Here is a 15,798-nt window from a genome sequence, read left to right as displayed (position 1 = left end):
AGAAACAACGGATATTTTAGCTTGGAGTGTGTCTTTCATGATAAAGATGTTGTATATTTTTTTTACGTATATAATTGATTACTGTTAGAAAATACAAATATTTACTCTTTCTATATATTTGTAGGATGAACCCATACATGGAACAATAAAACGTCAGATCATGAAGAGAGTGAAACTCATTCTCAAAGAAGGTCATGTATTTGCCATAAAAAATATCATTGTTGTAGAGAATCGAATGAAGTATAAAACAACAACAAATAAATACAAGATTAATTTTATTACAAAAACTCATGTATGTGAAATTTTTGATGATACATTTCCATCGATGATTTATGAATTCAAGTCTTATCCAGAGTTACGAATCCCATGGGTCTAAAAATTTTGATATGTGATAGTGACAGCAAACAGAAAAATTCAACAACAAACCTTGTATTTAAGGAGGTTTTTCAAAATTTATAAATTTTTTTTCTAATTATACAATCTATAGCCAATTTAACTTATTTATATTTTAATTATTTATTCAAACACTCATACTTACTAATTTTAATTGTTAATTATATAAAATAACGTCACGTGCATTGCACGTGAAATACTAGTTGCAATAAAAAATGAGAAAAAAAATACAATGGAACATTGTTATAATATTTTTTTAATACAGGGCGTTAGTTCCATGATCATCAAGTCACAATTGAAACTTACTTTAACCACATTTAGTCCTTTAATTTATTGCAATTTCAATTTTATCCAAATGTTCATATAAGAAAGTAGGTAGATTCGACAAGGATTTTATGTTAAGCCACAATAATATCACCCATAAGAAAACATTCTAGAAACTAGGTAGAATACTATTTTAATTTTAGCCATATCATCTATAAATTCCTGATTCACTCCTTGTATTCATTGCAATCTCAAAGAGATACCCAAAAAGAAATTAAATTTGTTTCTCCCTTGATTGGATTGCAATCTTAAAATGAAATAGAAAATTGATTACGAATTCTATAAAAATTCTTTTTTATCTCCAACTCTTTATTTTCATTTTTATCCATTGTAATAGTACATTCTTCATCTTTATTAGTTTATAAACATAAATTATATTTCTAAACTAAATTACTTACAGAAATAGTACAATAATATTGGAACAATTTTAAAGACAATTCCTACTAAGAGAACAATACAAGCAAAACAATAGTGCATAGTAAACTCATTTAATTGATATGTGAAGTACAACATTTTTAATCCTACTAAGATGGAGATGGGTAAGACCAGGGCAGCTCGGTGCACGAAACTTCCGTCAGTGCGGGGCCTTGGGGAGGGTCAGATAACATTAGATCTATTATATGTAACCTTATTTTGCATTTTGAAAAAGATTGTTTCTACAACACAAACCATGATCGCAAGGTCACATGATAACAACTTTACCATTGCGTCAAGACTACATGTAGATGAGTAAGGCTAACTAACAAAAAACAACTCACATTAAAATTCTTAGAATATCAAATTAGTTCTAATCCTAAAATTATTTAACACTTAATAAGTTGCAAAATACAACAAACATCTTAACTCATGATGATATCTTACTACGACCAAATTTACTATCCTAAATCAAATGGAAGCAGTGGCTCTTGTAGAACCTTGAAGAAGAGATCATTGATGTAATTTTCCAATATCCAAATGGAAGATATCTAGTGTTAATATTGATTTCTCCATACATCCATTAACTTATATTGTTTAATAATATGCAATATTAAGATATGTATATATAAATCTATGACTCTAACATCCCCCCTCCTCTAGATCACTATTAATGCAACCCACCTTCTCCTTCCCTCTCTTTTCATAAAGTTTTATCTCCTCGCATAATCAGTAGACAAAGTTGAAGGATGCATCACAAAAATATGGTTGATGTTTTCCAATCGAGGCAAGCAAAGTGTTATTACATTAACACTTTCAAGTGCAAACAAAGTATTGGTATTGATCGATGGCCAAAAGAACACATTTCAATCATATCATCCACAACAACATAAATAGACAACAAGTACAAGAACACAATACATATACAATGTAGTATCTTCTAAATCATAAGTCAGATGTACTGAGGATGACAGAATTAATTTAAATGACTGATATTGTGCAGAATCATACTCTTTGTTGCATGAACTATTTGAAATCATGTGTCTCCAGAAAGGCATTTTGCCTTTAGAAGCTTCAGAATATTTGGAAGTATTTCCATAATGACTAGAGTTTGGAATCATATGTTCATCCTAAAACAAATTAAAGTGAAATAAGTGTAAATATGATAACAAAATACAAACTGAATCATTTACATCATCACAAAATTGATTCTCATAATTTCATATGACAAAGTATATAATGGATTTGCAGTTGGTAACTACACAATATATAATGTACCTACCTTCTTTGGACTTTCACTAAATGTGTAGGCCGTCGAAGTTGAGAGAATCTATAGCGTTTGAACAACAGCGATGAACTTTTAGCAATGTTCTCGTCCTCAGTAGCATTAAAAAAGCAGCGACGATCTTTTGCATCTTGTACTATATTTGCCCATATCGATTGACTAATACTTAATGTAGGTTCATTACCTAATATCCAGAGGCAGTATCTGAAATTCAAAAGTCTTACAAAACACATTGGGAAAAAAATGAAACATAGGATCATACCTTGCTCTGGTCAGTGCAACATTTGTGCGATTAGGATCAGAAACAAACCCAATTGAACCACCAGCATTGGATCTCACTGTGCTGAGTATGATAACATCTTCCTCACTACCTTGAAACCCATCGACTGTGCTAACTTTAACAGGCATGTTTGAACTCAATGGAAGCTTTTTCCTTACTTGCTCCTCGACTGCAACAACTTGTGCAGAGTAAGGACAGATAACACCGACGCTAATTCTGTTCATACTTTTCATGGTTGCTACAAAAGTTCAAACAAGAGCTACTGTAAACACTAGGAAGTATATATAAAGCTAGCTGATTGATTGATAGTCAGTAATATGAAACCACAACACATACCTGAATGAAGGCTTCTAAGAATTTGCAAGATAACGACAACTTCCATGTCGTTTTTCTTCCTGTGACAGGCTGTCAGAACTCTCGGTTCCATCTACAATATTTATGAAAGAGTAGGATCCAAACATCTCTCCAGGAAGAAATCTTCTTGTGTAGTCCTCCTTAATGACATTTGGTCCATTCATTACTTTGGAGTTGTAGAATCGTTCAAGAGGAAACAAGCTGATAGATGGATGCATGCGATACTGCACATTCAGAAGGTGTTTCTTGAATCCTAATTTACTCAACCTTTCAAATAGACTCCTACCAAACATCGCATTTTCTGAAACCTGATTGATATACAAGTTAATGCATAGCCATAACTACAGATACTTTTTGATAGAGAGTGAATATTATTAAGATTATAGAAGACAAACAAATTCGCACCTTGCTTTTGACAAGAGGAGGCAATTGACATTCATCACCAACAAGAACAGCATGGCTTATAGAAGAGATCTGCAAGGGTATTAAAGATTCACATTCTTTTATCTGAGCAGCTTCATCAATTACCACAATCTCAAATGGTTTCTTTAAATTCAATATCTTGGCAGACATTGATGCTGTGCAGAAAACGAGGTTGGCCGATTCCAGGCAGAAATCCATGACGGCAAGTTTGTTAGAGAATGAAGGTAGGCATAAAGATTGCTCGAGCAATTTTATGTTGTCAACACAAACTGTTCTCGTCTCAAGTAGCATGATAAAGGTATTGGTGTTGCTTCCAAATTCAGACAAAGACAGCTGATCTTGTTCTTGGTAACTGGATCCAAATACATACTCAAGATTATTTGCTGCATCTTTCTTTGCTTGTTGGCTCAGAATCTACAAAACCACAGCAGCACAAAGAAAAAAAACACCGAAAAGAAGAAGGCAGCGAGGAATAACGAAAGCAACGAAAAGAGGAAATGCTTTATTTCAATGAATGAAAAGTTACAGCCTTCGGAGGTGTATTTATACACCAAAAGAGATAAGAATCCACGTCACTTAAGCCACAAACTAAATGCCACGTAAGCTATAAACTAGGAAATGATAAACCACTAACGTTACGTTGTAGGATAAAAATTATCAAAAGATAAACGAATAAATAACGACGTGGGGATAAGGCTTATCATATCAGGATTATTTCTCACATTACTCCCCCTAATCCTGACATGGTTGTAAATCACGGACGCCGAGTAATTGTCGCATCGCAGCTAACTTCACTCCTGACAATGCTTTAGTTAATACATCGGCTCGCTGTTCTCCGGTATTAATAAACTCAACCTCAATCTGCCTCTTTTCAACACATTCTCTGATAAAGTGGAATCTTGTATCTATATGCTTGCTTCGACCATGGAATACCGGATTCTTCATAAGAGCTATGGCAGATTTGTTATCAACAAATAATGTTACCGGCTTCGGCTCTACACCAGTTAGTTCGCTGACAAGGCTCCTTAACCATAAAGCATGGCAGGCCGCAGTTGTGGCTGCCATGAACTCTGCTTCGCAAGATGAAAGTGCCACTGTCTTCTGCTTTTGTGAATTCCAGGATACCAGACTTTCATTAAAATAGAAAGTCATTCCACTTGTGCTTTTCCTTCCATCGAGATCCCGGCTAAATCACTATCCGAGTAGCCGAATATACCAAATTCCTGAGGTCCTTTTATGTAAACAAGCCCAAAATAAATTGTACCTTTTAAATACCTGAGAATTTGTTTGACCGCCTTATGATGCATGATTGTAGGCTTCTCCATGTATCTGCTCGCCATTCCGACAGAATATGACAGGTCCGGCCGTGTGTGTAACAAATATCTCAAGCAACCAATGAGGCGTCTATACTCCGTGGCGTCAACTGGAGTCCCTTCCAAGTCCTTATGCAGCTGTGTCTTGGGTTCCATTGGATGCTTTGTAGCGTTGCAGTCTGCCATCTTGAAATGAGATAGAATTTTCTTGGCATAAGCTGATTGTCTAAGTAAAATCCGGCTCTTCTGTTGCTCCACTTCAATCCCTAAGTAGTAGGAGAGAAGACCCAAATCACTCATCTCAAATTCTGCCATCATTTGTTGTTTGAACTTGTTGATGTTTTCTGTGCTACTTCCTGTCACGATGAGATCATCGACATATACTCCAACAAGTATACTTACTTCTCCTTTACGCCTTGTATATACTGCATGTTCTTGCGTACATTTTTTGAAGCCAAGCTCTTCTAGGCTCCTGTTCAGTCGCATGTTCCAGGCTCGTGGAGCTTGCCGCAGTCCATAGAGGGCCTTGGACAATCTGTACACCTTATCCTTTTGATTTGGTACCTCAAACCCTTCCGGTTGAGTGACATATATTTCTTCTTTTAACTCTCCGTTGAGAAATGCTGACTTCACATCTAGATGGTGTACCTCCCAGCTTTGATTTGCTGCAAGCGCAAGAATTACTCGAACAGTATCAAGTCTAGCGACAGGTGCAAATACCTCTTCAAAGTCGATGCCGTGTCTTTGTACATAGCCTTTCGCCACTAACCTTGCTTTATGCTTAATGACTTTCCCATCTGCATCTTTCTTCAGTTTGAACACCCACTTTAGGCCGATAGGTTTGTGGCCTAATGGGAGTTCAGTTAGGGTCCAAGTCTTGTTCATCTTGATAGACTTCAGTTCCTCCTCCATTGCTTTGTACCAGCAAGCCTCGGTTGCAGCCTCTTGGTAACATGTCGGCTCTTCAGACAGCACCATCATCACCTCTTCATTAATACCAACAATTTCCTCAGTGTTGGCGTAGATATCGGCAAGGGATCTATAACGGACTGGTCCTTCATAAGACTCGGGTGTATTTGATTCCGAAGATGAGGTAGCTGCATCGGCGTTCGATGATGGTGTAGATGGACTTGACACACTTGTCATGGGCACCACGGCTTCTGGTGTTGGTGCGACCTCTTCCACTCCTGCCTCAGCATCTGCTGCAACAATCGGCTCGTCGGAATAGGATGCATCCAACATAATAAACTCCGGCAAATTTTCTTCATTGTTAGCACCTGCATTCCATGTCCATTCACAATTTTCTTGAAATATAACATCTCTACTTACTTGTAGCTTGCCACGCCTTGGATCAAATAGCCGATGAGCTTTGCAGCCTTCCTCGACACCCAAGTATACCATGGGTGAACTTCTGTCGTCAAGTTTCTTAAGGTGAGGGGTTGTGTTTTTCACATATGCAACACAACCGAACACCCTCAAGTGGGCAAGATGTGGCTTCATCCCCATCCAAGCTTCAAATGGGGTACGGTCTCCTAGCGCCTTAGTTGGGAGACGGTTTAGCAGATAGACAGCATGCCTAACCGCCTCTCCCCAGAACCTTGCCGGCATATGTGTACCCTTGAGGAGCGATCTTGCCATGGCCATCACGGTGCGATTACGGCGCTCCACAACACCATTCTGTTGGGGTGTGTAGGGAGCCGTAAGATGCCGCTCGATTCCTTCATTTTCACAGAACTGAGTGAACTCCGTGGATAGAAACTCGCCGCCTCGGTCTGTTCGAAGTGTTCTGATCTTGTATCCAGTCTTGTTCTCCGTTAAGACTTTGAACTTCTTGAATGCTTGGAATGCATCATTCTTTGCTGCCAATAGAAACACCCACATCCACCTTGTGAAATCATCAACAATCAGAAATAAATACTTGTTACCGGCGAGTGTACATGGCGAGATTGGCCCGCAAATATCAGCATGGAGGAGTTCTAACGGCTTCTCTGCTCTAAAATTTGCTTGGTACGGGAATGGTGACCTTGCATGCTTGGCCATCACACACACCTCGCAAAGCTTGTTTGGCTGGGGCAATAGTGGCACACCAACTGCCAATTTCTTCTCCCCCAAAAGCTTCAAGTCCTGAAAATTGACATGTCCGAGTCTTGCATGCCATAACCAGGTTGGGTCTTCTAGGCTTGCTATGAGACATACTTGCTTGAATGTCTTCAAGGTTATCTTGTACAAGCGATTTTGTGTTCGCTTTACCCGCATCAAGAGCTTCCCGCTCCTATCAATCACCTTCATGGTATCTCCTTCCATGTGCACCTCGTTCCCAGTTTCTGTCAATTGACCAAGACTCATAATATTACTACAAAGTTTTGGAATGTAGTATACCTCGTGGAGAGCCTTCTGATCGCCATTCTTGCATTCGAACACAACCGTTCCCTTGCCCATTATCTCAATGGTTGATCCATCGCCAAATCTCACCCTCCCGGTGATGGTTTCATCTAATTCTTGAAACTTCTCGCGATGGCCGGTCATGTGGTTGCTGGCACCGTTGTCAAGATACCAGACGTCTTTATCTTCTCCTTTTGTTTCGCTACGATACATATCCGGTAGAAACCTTTCTTCGCTGAGTAGAATGATATCCTGCCGCTCACGCCTTGTGTGAGACTCCTCGTGGGACACGGTCATCATCAGTGCTGGCTCTTCATCGGTGGCACAAGTGAGGTGAGCTTCATCACGACGCTTGTTGTAGCATTCAGACGCATAATGCCCCATTTTCTCACAATTGAAACATTTTATATGTTTCTTGTCACGAGCGCCACTGTTGTTGCCGCTAGTGCCTTCTGCACTGTCTTGGCGCTGCGTACCACGGCCACGTCCGCGCCCTCGCCCACGCCCACGCCAATTGCCACGACTGGGATTGCTGGATCCACGCCCCTTGCCTCCTGATGAAGTGTCCACATTTCTCCCCTTCTGTCGCATTTGCCATTCGGCATGAGTAAGTAGGAGCTCACCTTCAGTGTTGTTGGTGTTGCCATGTAATCGTAGTGTTCGTTCCTCATACGCCTTCAATCGCCCTATAGCCTCCTCGAACGGCATAGTCTCAAGGTCGTGGAACTGCTCAATACCGGCAACAATAGGGAAGAATTTGTCAGGGACAGAATCGAGTAACTTCTTTACCAGAGAGGAATCTTCAAGTGTGGCACCAAGGGTGGAGAATTTGCTGCTCATGGCACTGAGTTTCCCAGCAAACTCATCAATCGTCTCGTTCTCCTTCATCCGGAGGGCGTCAAATTCGCTCTTCAACGTTTGTACGCGTGCCTTCTTCACCCGATCACTACCAAGATACCTCGTCTTGAGGCTATCCCAGACTTCCTTCGCCGTCTTCTTATTTGCGATTTGGAGAAGGATGTCTTCGGGGACACACTGCAAGATATATGCACGTGCCTTTTTGTCCTTCTTTGCATCTACTTGGGCTCCTTCTGCTGGCTCTACCGCCTCCCAGACTCCCTGGGCATCAAGAATCGCCTCTGTCTTGATTGCCCACACAGTGTAATTGTGAGGGCTTAGCATCGGATAGAGAAATGGCACTCCGCCGTTCTCCTTCGCAGCAGCTTGTGGGATGCCCGACATGTTTGTAGAATCGTGGATTCAAGGCTCTGATACCAATTGTTGGCTCAGAATCTACAAAACCACAGCAGCACAAAGAAAAAAAACACCGAAAAGAAGAAGGCAGCGAGGAATAACGAAAGCAACGAAAAGAGGAAATGCTTTATTTCAATGAATGAAAAGTTACAGCCTTCGGAGGTGTATTTATACACCAAAAGAGATAAGAATCCACGTCACTTAAGCCACAAACTAAATGCCACGTAAGCTATAAACTAGGAAATGATAAACCACTAACGTTACGTTGTAGGATAAAAATTATCAAAAGATAAACGAATAAATAACGACGTGGGGATAAGGCTTATGGATTATTTCTTCTACATAGATTGGATTGCAATCTTAAAATGAAATAGATTTTTTATCTCCAACTCTTTATTGCCATTTTTATCCATTCTAGTAGTACATTCTTCATCTTTATTAGTTTCTAAACATAAATTATATTTCTAAACTAAATTACTTATAGAAATAGTACAATAATATTTGAACCATTTTAAAGACAATTCCTACTAAGAGAACAATGCAAGCAAAACAATAGTGCATAGGAAACTCATTTAATTGATATACTAAGTACAACATTTTTAATCCTACTAAGATGGAGATGGGTAAGACTAAGGGCAGCTCGATGCATGAAGCTTCCATCAGTACGGGGCCTCCATGAAGGGTCAGATAACATTGGGTCTATTATACGCAACTTTACTTTGCATTTTGAAAAAGATTGTTTATACGACACAAACCATGACCACAAGATCACATGCTGACAATTTTACCATTGCGTCAAGACTACATAGAGATGGGTAAGGCTAACTAACAAAAAACAACTCACGTTAAAATTCTTAAAATATCAAATGAGTTCTAATCCTAAAATTATTTAACACTTAATAAGTTGCAAAATACTACTAACATCTTAACTCATGATGATATCTTACTACAACCAAAATTAGTATCCTAAATCAAATGGAAGTGGTGGCTGTTGTAGAACCTCGAAGAGATCATCGATGTAATTTTCCAATATCCAATGGAAGACATCTAGTATTAATATTGATTTCTCCATACATCCATTATCTTATTGTTTAACAATTGTTAATTGACCTTAGACTGACCCAACTAGAGTTGAAACAATTACAATATTAAGATATTTATGTATAAGTATGTTTTTATGACTCTAGCATCCCTCCTCTAGATCACTATTAAAGCAACAATTGGTGCTACCCACCTTCTCCTTCCCTCTATTTTCATAAAATTTTATCTCCTTGCATAATCAGTAGACAAAGTCGAAGGATGCATCACAAAAATATGGTTGATGTTTTTCCGATCAAGGCAAGCAAAGTGTTATCACATTAACACTTTCAAGTGCGAACAAAGTATCGGTATTGATTGATGGCCAAAAGAATACATTTCAACCATGTCAATTGATATTATTCAACACTTAAAATCATATCATCAACAACAACATAAATAGACAACAACTACAAGAACACAGAATCAGACTTTTTGTTGAATGAACTATTTGAAATAATCATGTGTCTTGAGAAAGGCATTTTGCCTTTAGAAACTTCAGAATATTTCAAAGCATTTCCATAACGACTAGAGTTTGGAATCATATGTTCATCCAAAAACAAAGTGAAATAAGTATAAATATGATAACAAAATGCAAACTGAATCATTCACATTATCACAAAATTGATTGTCATAATTTCATATGACAGTGTATATGTACCTTCTTTGGACTTTCACTAAATGCGTAGGCCGTCGAAGTTGAGAGGATCTATAGCGCTTGAGGAACAACATGTTCTGTTGATTTCTTTTAGCGATGTTCTCGTCCTCAGTAGCATTAAAAAAGCAGCGACGATCTTTTGCATCTTGTACTATTTTTGCCCATATCGAATGACTTCTACTTAATGTAGGTTCATTACCCAATATCCAGAGGCAGTATCTGAAATTCAAAAGTCTTACAAAACACATTGGGAAAAAAATGAAACATAGGATCATACCTTGCTCTGGTCAGTGCAACATTTGTGCGATTAGGATCAGAAACAAACCCAATTGAACCACCAGCATTGGATCTCACTGTGCTGAGTATGATAACATCTTCCTCACTACCTTGAAACCCATCGACTGTGCTAACTTTAACAGGCATGTTTGAGCTCAATGGAAGCTTTTTCCTTACTTGCTCCTCGACTGCAACAACTTGTGCAGAGTAAGGACAGATAACACCGACGCTAATTCTGTTCATACTTTTCAAGGTTGCTACAAAAGTTAGCAGTTTATCAGATTTATTAAGCTACTGTAAACACTAGGAAGTATATATAAAGCTAGCTGATTGATTGATAGTCAGTAATATGAAACCACAACACATACCTGAATGAAGGCTTCTAAGAATTTGCAAGATAACAACAACTTCCATGTCGTTTTTCTTCCTGTGACAAAGGCTGTCAGAACTCTCGGTTCCATCTACAATATTTATGAAAGAGTAGGATCCAAACATCTCTCCAGGAAGAAATCTTCTTGTGTAATCCTTTTTAATGACATTTGGTCCATTGATTACTTTGGAGTTATAGAATCTTTCAAGAGGAAACAAGCTGATAGATGGATGCATGCGATACTGCACATTCAGAAGGTGTTTCTTGAATCCTAATTTACTCAACCTTTCAAATAGACTCCTACCAAACATCGCATTTTCTGCAACCTGATTGATATACAAGTTAATGTATAGCCATAAGCAGATACTTTTGGATAGAGACATGGAAATTCGCACCTTGCTTTTGACAAGAGGAGGCAATTGACATTCATCACCAACAAGAACAGCATGGCTTATAGAAGAGATCTGCAAGGGTATTAAAGATTCACATTCTTTTATCTGAGCAGCTTCATCAATTACCACCATCTCAAATGGTTTCTTTAAATTCAATATCTTGGCAGACATTGATGCTGTGCAGAAAACGAGGTTGGCCGATTCCAGGCAGAAATCCATGATGGCAAGTTTGTTAGAGAATGAAGGTAGGCATAAAGATTGCTCGAGTAATTTTATATTGTTAACACAAACTGTTCTCGTCTCAAGTAGCATGATAAAGGTACTGGTGTTGCTACCAAATTCAGACAAAGACAGCTCTTGTTCTTGGTAACTGGATCCAAATACATACTCAAGATTATTTGCTGCATCTTTCTTTGAGAGAAGAGTGTTAAAGCGTTCGAGCGAACAAAGAAGGTCCTTCATGTGTTCGCAGCCAACGTTCGACAAAGCAGCTGCTGGCATATGAACACACAAGCTATTGAAACACCCTCTGCATTCCTTTAAAAGAGATGCAAATTTTTGCCTAACAAATGACAGAAAAATCGCCTCTCTATGACTTGATGGATTCTTATCCAATTTCTTTTTGTACAGAATTGTATCATGTTCGAAGAAATTCAGTAATGATCTAAGACAAGACTCCCATCCAGTTTGTAAGCACCATTTTAGCGTATTTGCTCGGTGCTGAAGAAACACATCTCGCAGATCATGACCAATCTTCATCCTTCCTTCATTGCCAAACAAAACCACATCTCCTAAGCGACATGGATCGATCCCAGAGGATTCTTTCAGTAGCTTCAGCAAGCTCGACACAACTCCTTTTACATCTCAACTGATCTAATAGCCACACTAAACCACTGATCGTTTTGGTCTTTCCAGTTCCAGGAGGTCCCCAAACAAGGCTGATGGATTGTTGTTTATCATGGCATTCTCTTGCCGATATGCAACTCACTATCGCATTGGTCTGAGAATCATTCAGTGACAATTTGGCTAAACTCGATCGGATATCGATGTTTTGGATGTTGCCAATGGCAGAATCGGATGCAGATGAAACATTACCCTTGTCATCCTGCCCCCAAAACAATTCACAACAAATTAAATGCAAACAAAAAGAATATGTTACATACTATTAGCATATATACCTCTGGGACAAAATCCAACACCTTGTGAAGAAGACCAAAGTTTCCATCCTATGCGAGCTTAGAATTCATTGCATTCCAGATTCGAGAGTATGCTATCGTGTTCAGTAGAAAAAACACAAAATAGCTACTTGTTTCTTTGCAGTCATTGCCATCGCTAGAGACATCGATGTCTTCTGATGCTCTGACTTCAAAATTCTTACCCTCGACTACTTCAAGAAGGCAACTGAATTCCCAACCCGGCATCCCCATCCGAACAGAACCATGTGATGGCCGACCTTTTGATAATGCAACAATATCGCCTCTACGGGGCGTATAAAAACTGCTACTTCTGCCTCCATCTATGCTCGGCGATATGAGATATGTGTGTTGTTTGCGATTTGCGCACTTGAGTAGTTTATGTACTTTGGCAAAAGGAGCACGGGATATGGCTCGCAGGTTAGAGCACATTTCTGTGCGTAGTTCTTCCAATAATGGATAAGTAAACGAGCTCAAGTAGTTCTCGACGGCGTCGAAGGCCATGGGAATAGTCTCCACCTGAACATGAAGGAGACTGTTCGATCATTAACATGCATGAAGGAAGGAGGGGCGAGTAGACTTACTGACTTAGAGAGACTGTTTAATTACCTTGTTCTTTAAGAAATGAGGGTTTAGCACGTCCTCCATGGACCATGAGAGAATTGTGTCCTCTAGGCTACGATGGCATTCTACGTCGGCCATTGAAGGTGCAGCGACCACCTGTTCAGCTCTGGTGATTGTGTTAGAGGTGAGTGTCATCGTGAAGTTGAAGAAATGGCGATTCGATCCATTATTTCACATGCAAGGTCAAGGAGAAGAAGCAGAGTCGTCGCTTCGGACTTCGCGAACTCCACTGAGCAAACCTGGATCATTCCCACAGGTGAGTGGGGATGGAGATACGTTTATGATTTCCTACATGCATGCATAAGACCATTGCCGTGATCGAGTTTGAATATATAATTTATTAAATTAAATAAATAAATTTAAATAAATATGTTTAATTTATTAATCCGTGAATAATATTTATAAATTATATTCATCAATAAAATTATATATATATTAGAGTTGCTATGCTGCATGCGCAACGAGCTGTGCGCGACTCGTCCGCGACGCGCTGATGTGGTTGGGATTTCTCCGTTCGCGTGCATCTACCGTGGCAACGAAACAAAATCCCGCCTTCTCCTAAAATAGTTTCCCTCCCTGTCGTCTGCTCCAAACCGATTCGAGATTCCAAAATCGCCGTCATCCGCTCCACGCCGTCGACAATCATCGCCAGCATAGCAAAACTCTCTCTCTATCTCTCTCTCTCTCTCTCTCTCTCTCTCTCTATATATATATATATATATATAGGAAATTGATCTCCTGCGCTCCGCTATCCTGCGCTCCTCGTGCGCGAAACAATCGAGACCGTCCGTTTCTCCGATCGACGCACAGTGTTTCTTCTCGGACGTTTGCTCCTTCACCGCAGCTGTTCACCGGCGTCCGGCCATCTCCGGCCACCGGACCGGAGCCGATGGATGCGCAACTCACCGGCGCCGGGTCCGGTGGTCGGATTCCGGCCAAATTCGGCCTGAATCCGGCCGAATTTCGGCCGGAATCGGGCAACAGCTACTGTTGGCCGATTCCGGCCGAAATCGACCGGATTCCGGCCGAATCACGGCCGGAGACCGGCCGCGGTCGACGCGCCCGGCGCCGGCGCGTCGACCGCGGCCGGTCTCCGGCCGTGATTCGGCCGGAATCCGGCCGATTTCCGGCGAAAGCGGGCGCCACCGTGTCTGCCCTGTTTCGGCCGGAATTCCGGCCGGATTCCGGCCCAATCCGGCCGGAATCCGGTGCCGATGTGTGCGCCGTCGAGTTGCGCTTCCAACGAGTCCGGGATTGCGGCCAACGGTGATCGGACGACGAAGAACGGCGGCGATGAACGGAAGGAGGTCGGCTGTCGCGCACGGGTAGCGCAGGTGAGCGGAGCGCAGGAGATCAGTTCTCTCTCTATATATATATATATATATATATATATATAAGAGTGCTATGCTGAGCACCGATTTCCTGAGCACTTCCATCCCGGCCGTTCATCCGATCGTGCGCTCAATCTCAGCCGTCCAAAAAATCACGATTGCACAGTGTTTCTCCTCGGACCTCCGCCGCTTCCCGCCGCCCGTTCATCGCCGTCCGACCACCGTTAGCTTCCAGACCGGGCCCGTTGGAACCGCAACTCGCCGGTGGTCCTGAGGTGGCCGGATTCCGGCCGCGATTTGGTCGGAATCCGGCCGGATTTCGGCCAGAATCCGGCCGAATTCTGGGGACAGCGGCGCCAGCCACCGGCCGAATTCTGGGCGACAGCGGCGCCAGCCACTGCTGCCGTGTTTCGGCCGGAGTTCCGGTCGGATTCCGGCCCAATCCGGCCGAAATTCGATGCTGGGATGTGCGCCGTCGAGTTGCGGTTCCAACGAATCTGGTCCGGCGGCCGACGGTGGTCGGACGGCGATGAACGGGTGGCGGAAGCGCGCGAACGTCGGAGGAGTGCGCACGGGGTGCGTAATAACCCGTCGCTCAGGATAGCTGCTCTCTCTCTCTATATATATATATATATAGAGAGAGAACGGCTATCCTGAGCACCCGATTCCTACGCACCCGTGCGCACCGACCGCCGACCTCCACGCGCTTCCGCCGGCCATTCATCGCCGTCCGACCACCGACGACCGCCGGACCGGATCCGTTGGAATCGCGACTCGCCGGCGCACATTCCGGCATCGGATTCCGGCCGGATTGGGCCGGAATCCGGCCGGAATTCCGGCCGAAACCAGGGCAACAGTGCCTGGCACCACTGTCGGCCGGAATCCGACCGGATTCCGGCCGAATCGGGGCCGGAGACCGGCCGCGGTCGACGCGCCCGGCGCCGGCGCATCGACCGGGGCCGGAGACCGGCCGCGGTCGACGCGCCCGGCGCCGGCGCATCGACCGGGGCCGGAATCCGGCACCCGCCGGACCGCCGGCGAGTTGCGGTTCCAACGGGTCCGGTCCGGCGGCCATCGGTGGTCGGACGGCGATGAACGGGCGGCGGGAAGCAGCGAAGGTCTGAGGAGAAATACTGTGCAAATCGCGATTTTTTAACGGCTCCGGTTTATCGCGCGATGAAATGGACGGTGGAGATGCAGGTGCGCACAGGTGCGTAGGAAGCGGATGCTCAGGATAGCATTTCTATATATATATATATATAGTTTTGATCTCTTGTGTGCTTATATTTGCATGACCGTGGCAACCAATTCTGATCTAAATCCGTGAACACGATCCTAATCCTAACCCTAACCTCCTAATCTCGATCTCTCCCTCTCATAGCCTGCCCCTCTCGTCAGCTCCCCGTCTCGATCCCAATCTCAGAGACCTCGTCGTCGCCGTCGCCTCTCCCCGTT

The 15,798-nt window shown here is 42.2% G+C and overlaps 1 pseudogene; it reads right to left on the bottom strand.

Moving 5' to 3' along the window:
• Window positions 1-1,786: 1,786 nt before the first annotated feature.
• On the bottom strand, window positions 1,787-13,147 carry LOC141843953 (helicase SEN1-like; annotated as a pseudogene).
• Window positions 13,148-15,798: the final 2,651 nt, after the last annotated feature.

Source organism: Curcuma longa, chromosome 13 (genome assembly GCF_044706935.1).
Source record: "Curcuma longa cultivar G26 ecotype Majalengka, Jawa Barat chromosome 13, ITB_CL_G26_1.1, whole genome shotgun sequence".
Classification (NCBI taxonomy): Eukaryota; Viridiplantae; Streptophyta; class Magnoliopsida; order Zingiberales; family Zingiberaceae; genus Curcuma; species Curcuma longa.
This window is presented reverse-complemented; position numbering and strand designations above follow the sequence as displayed.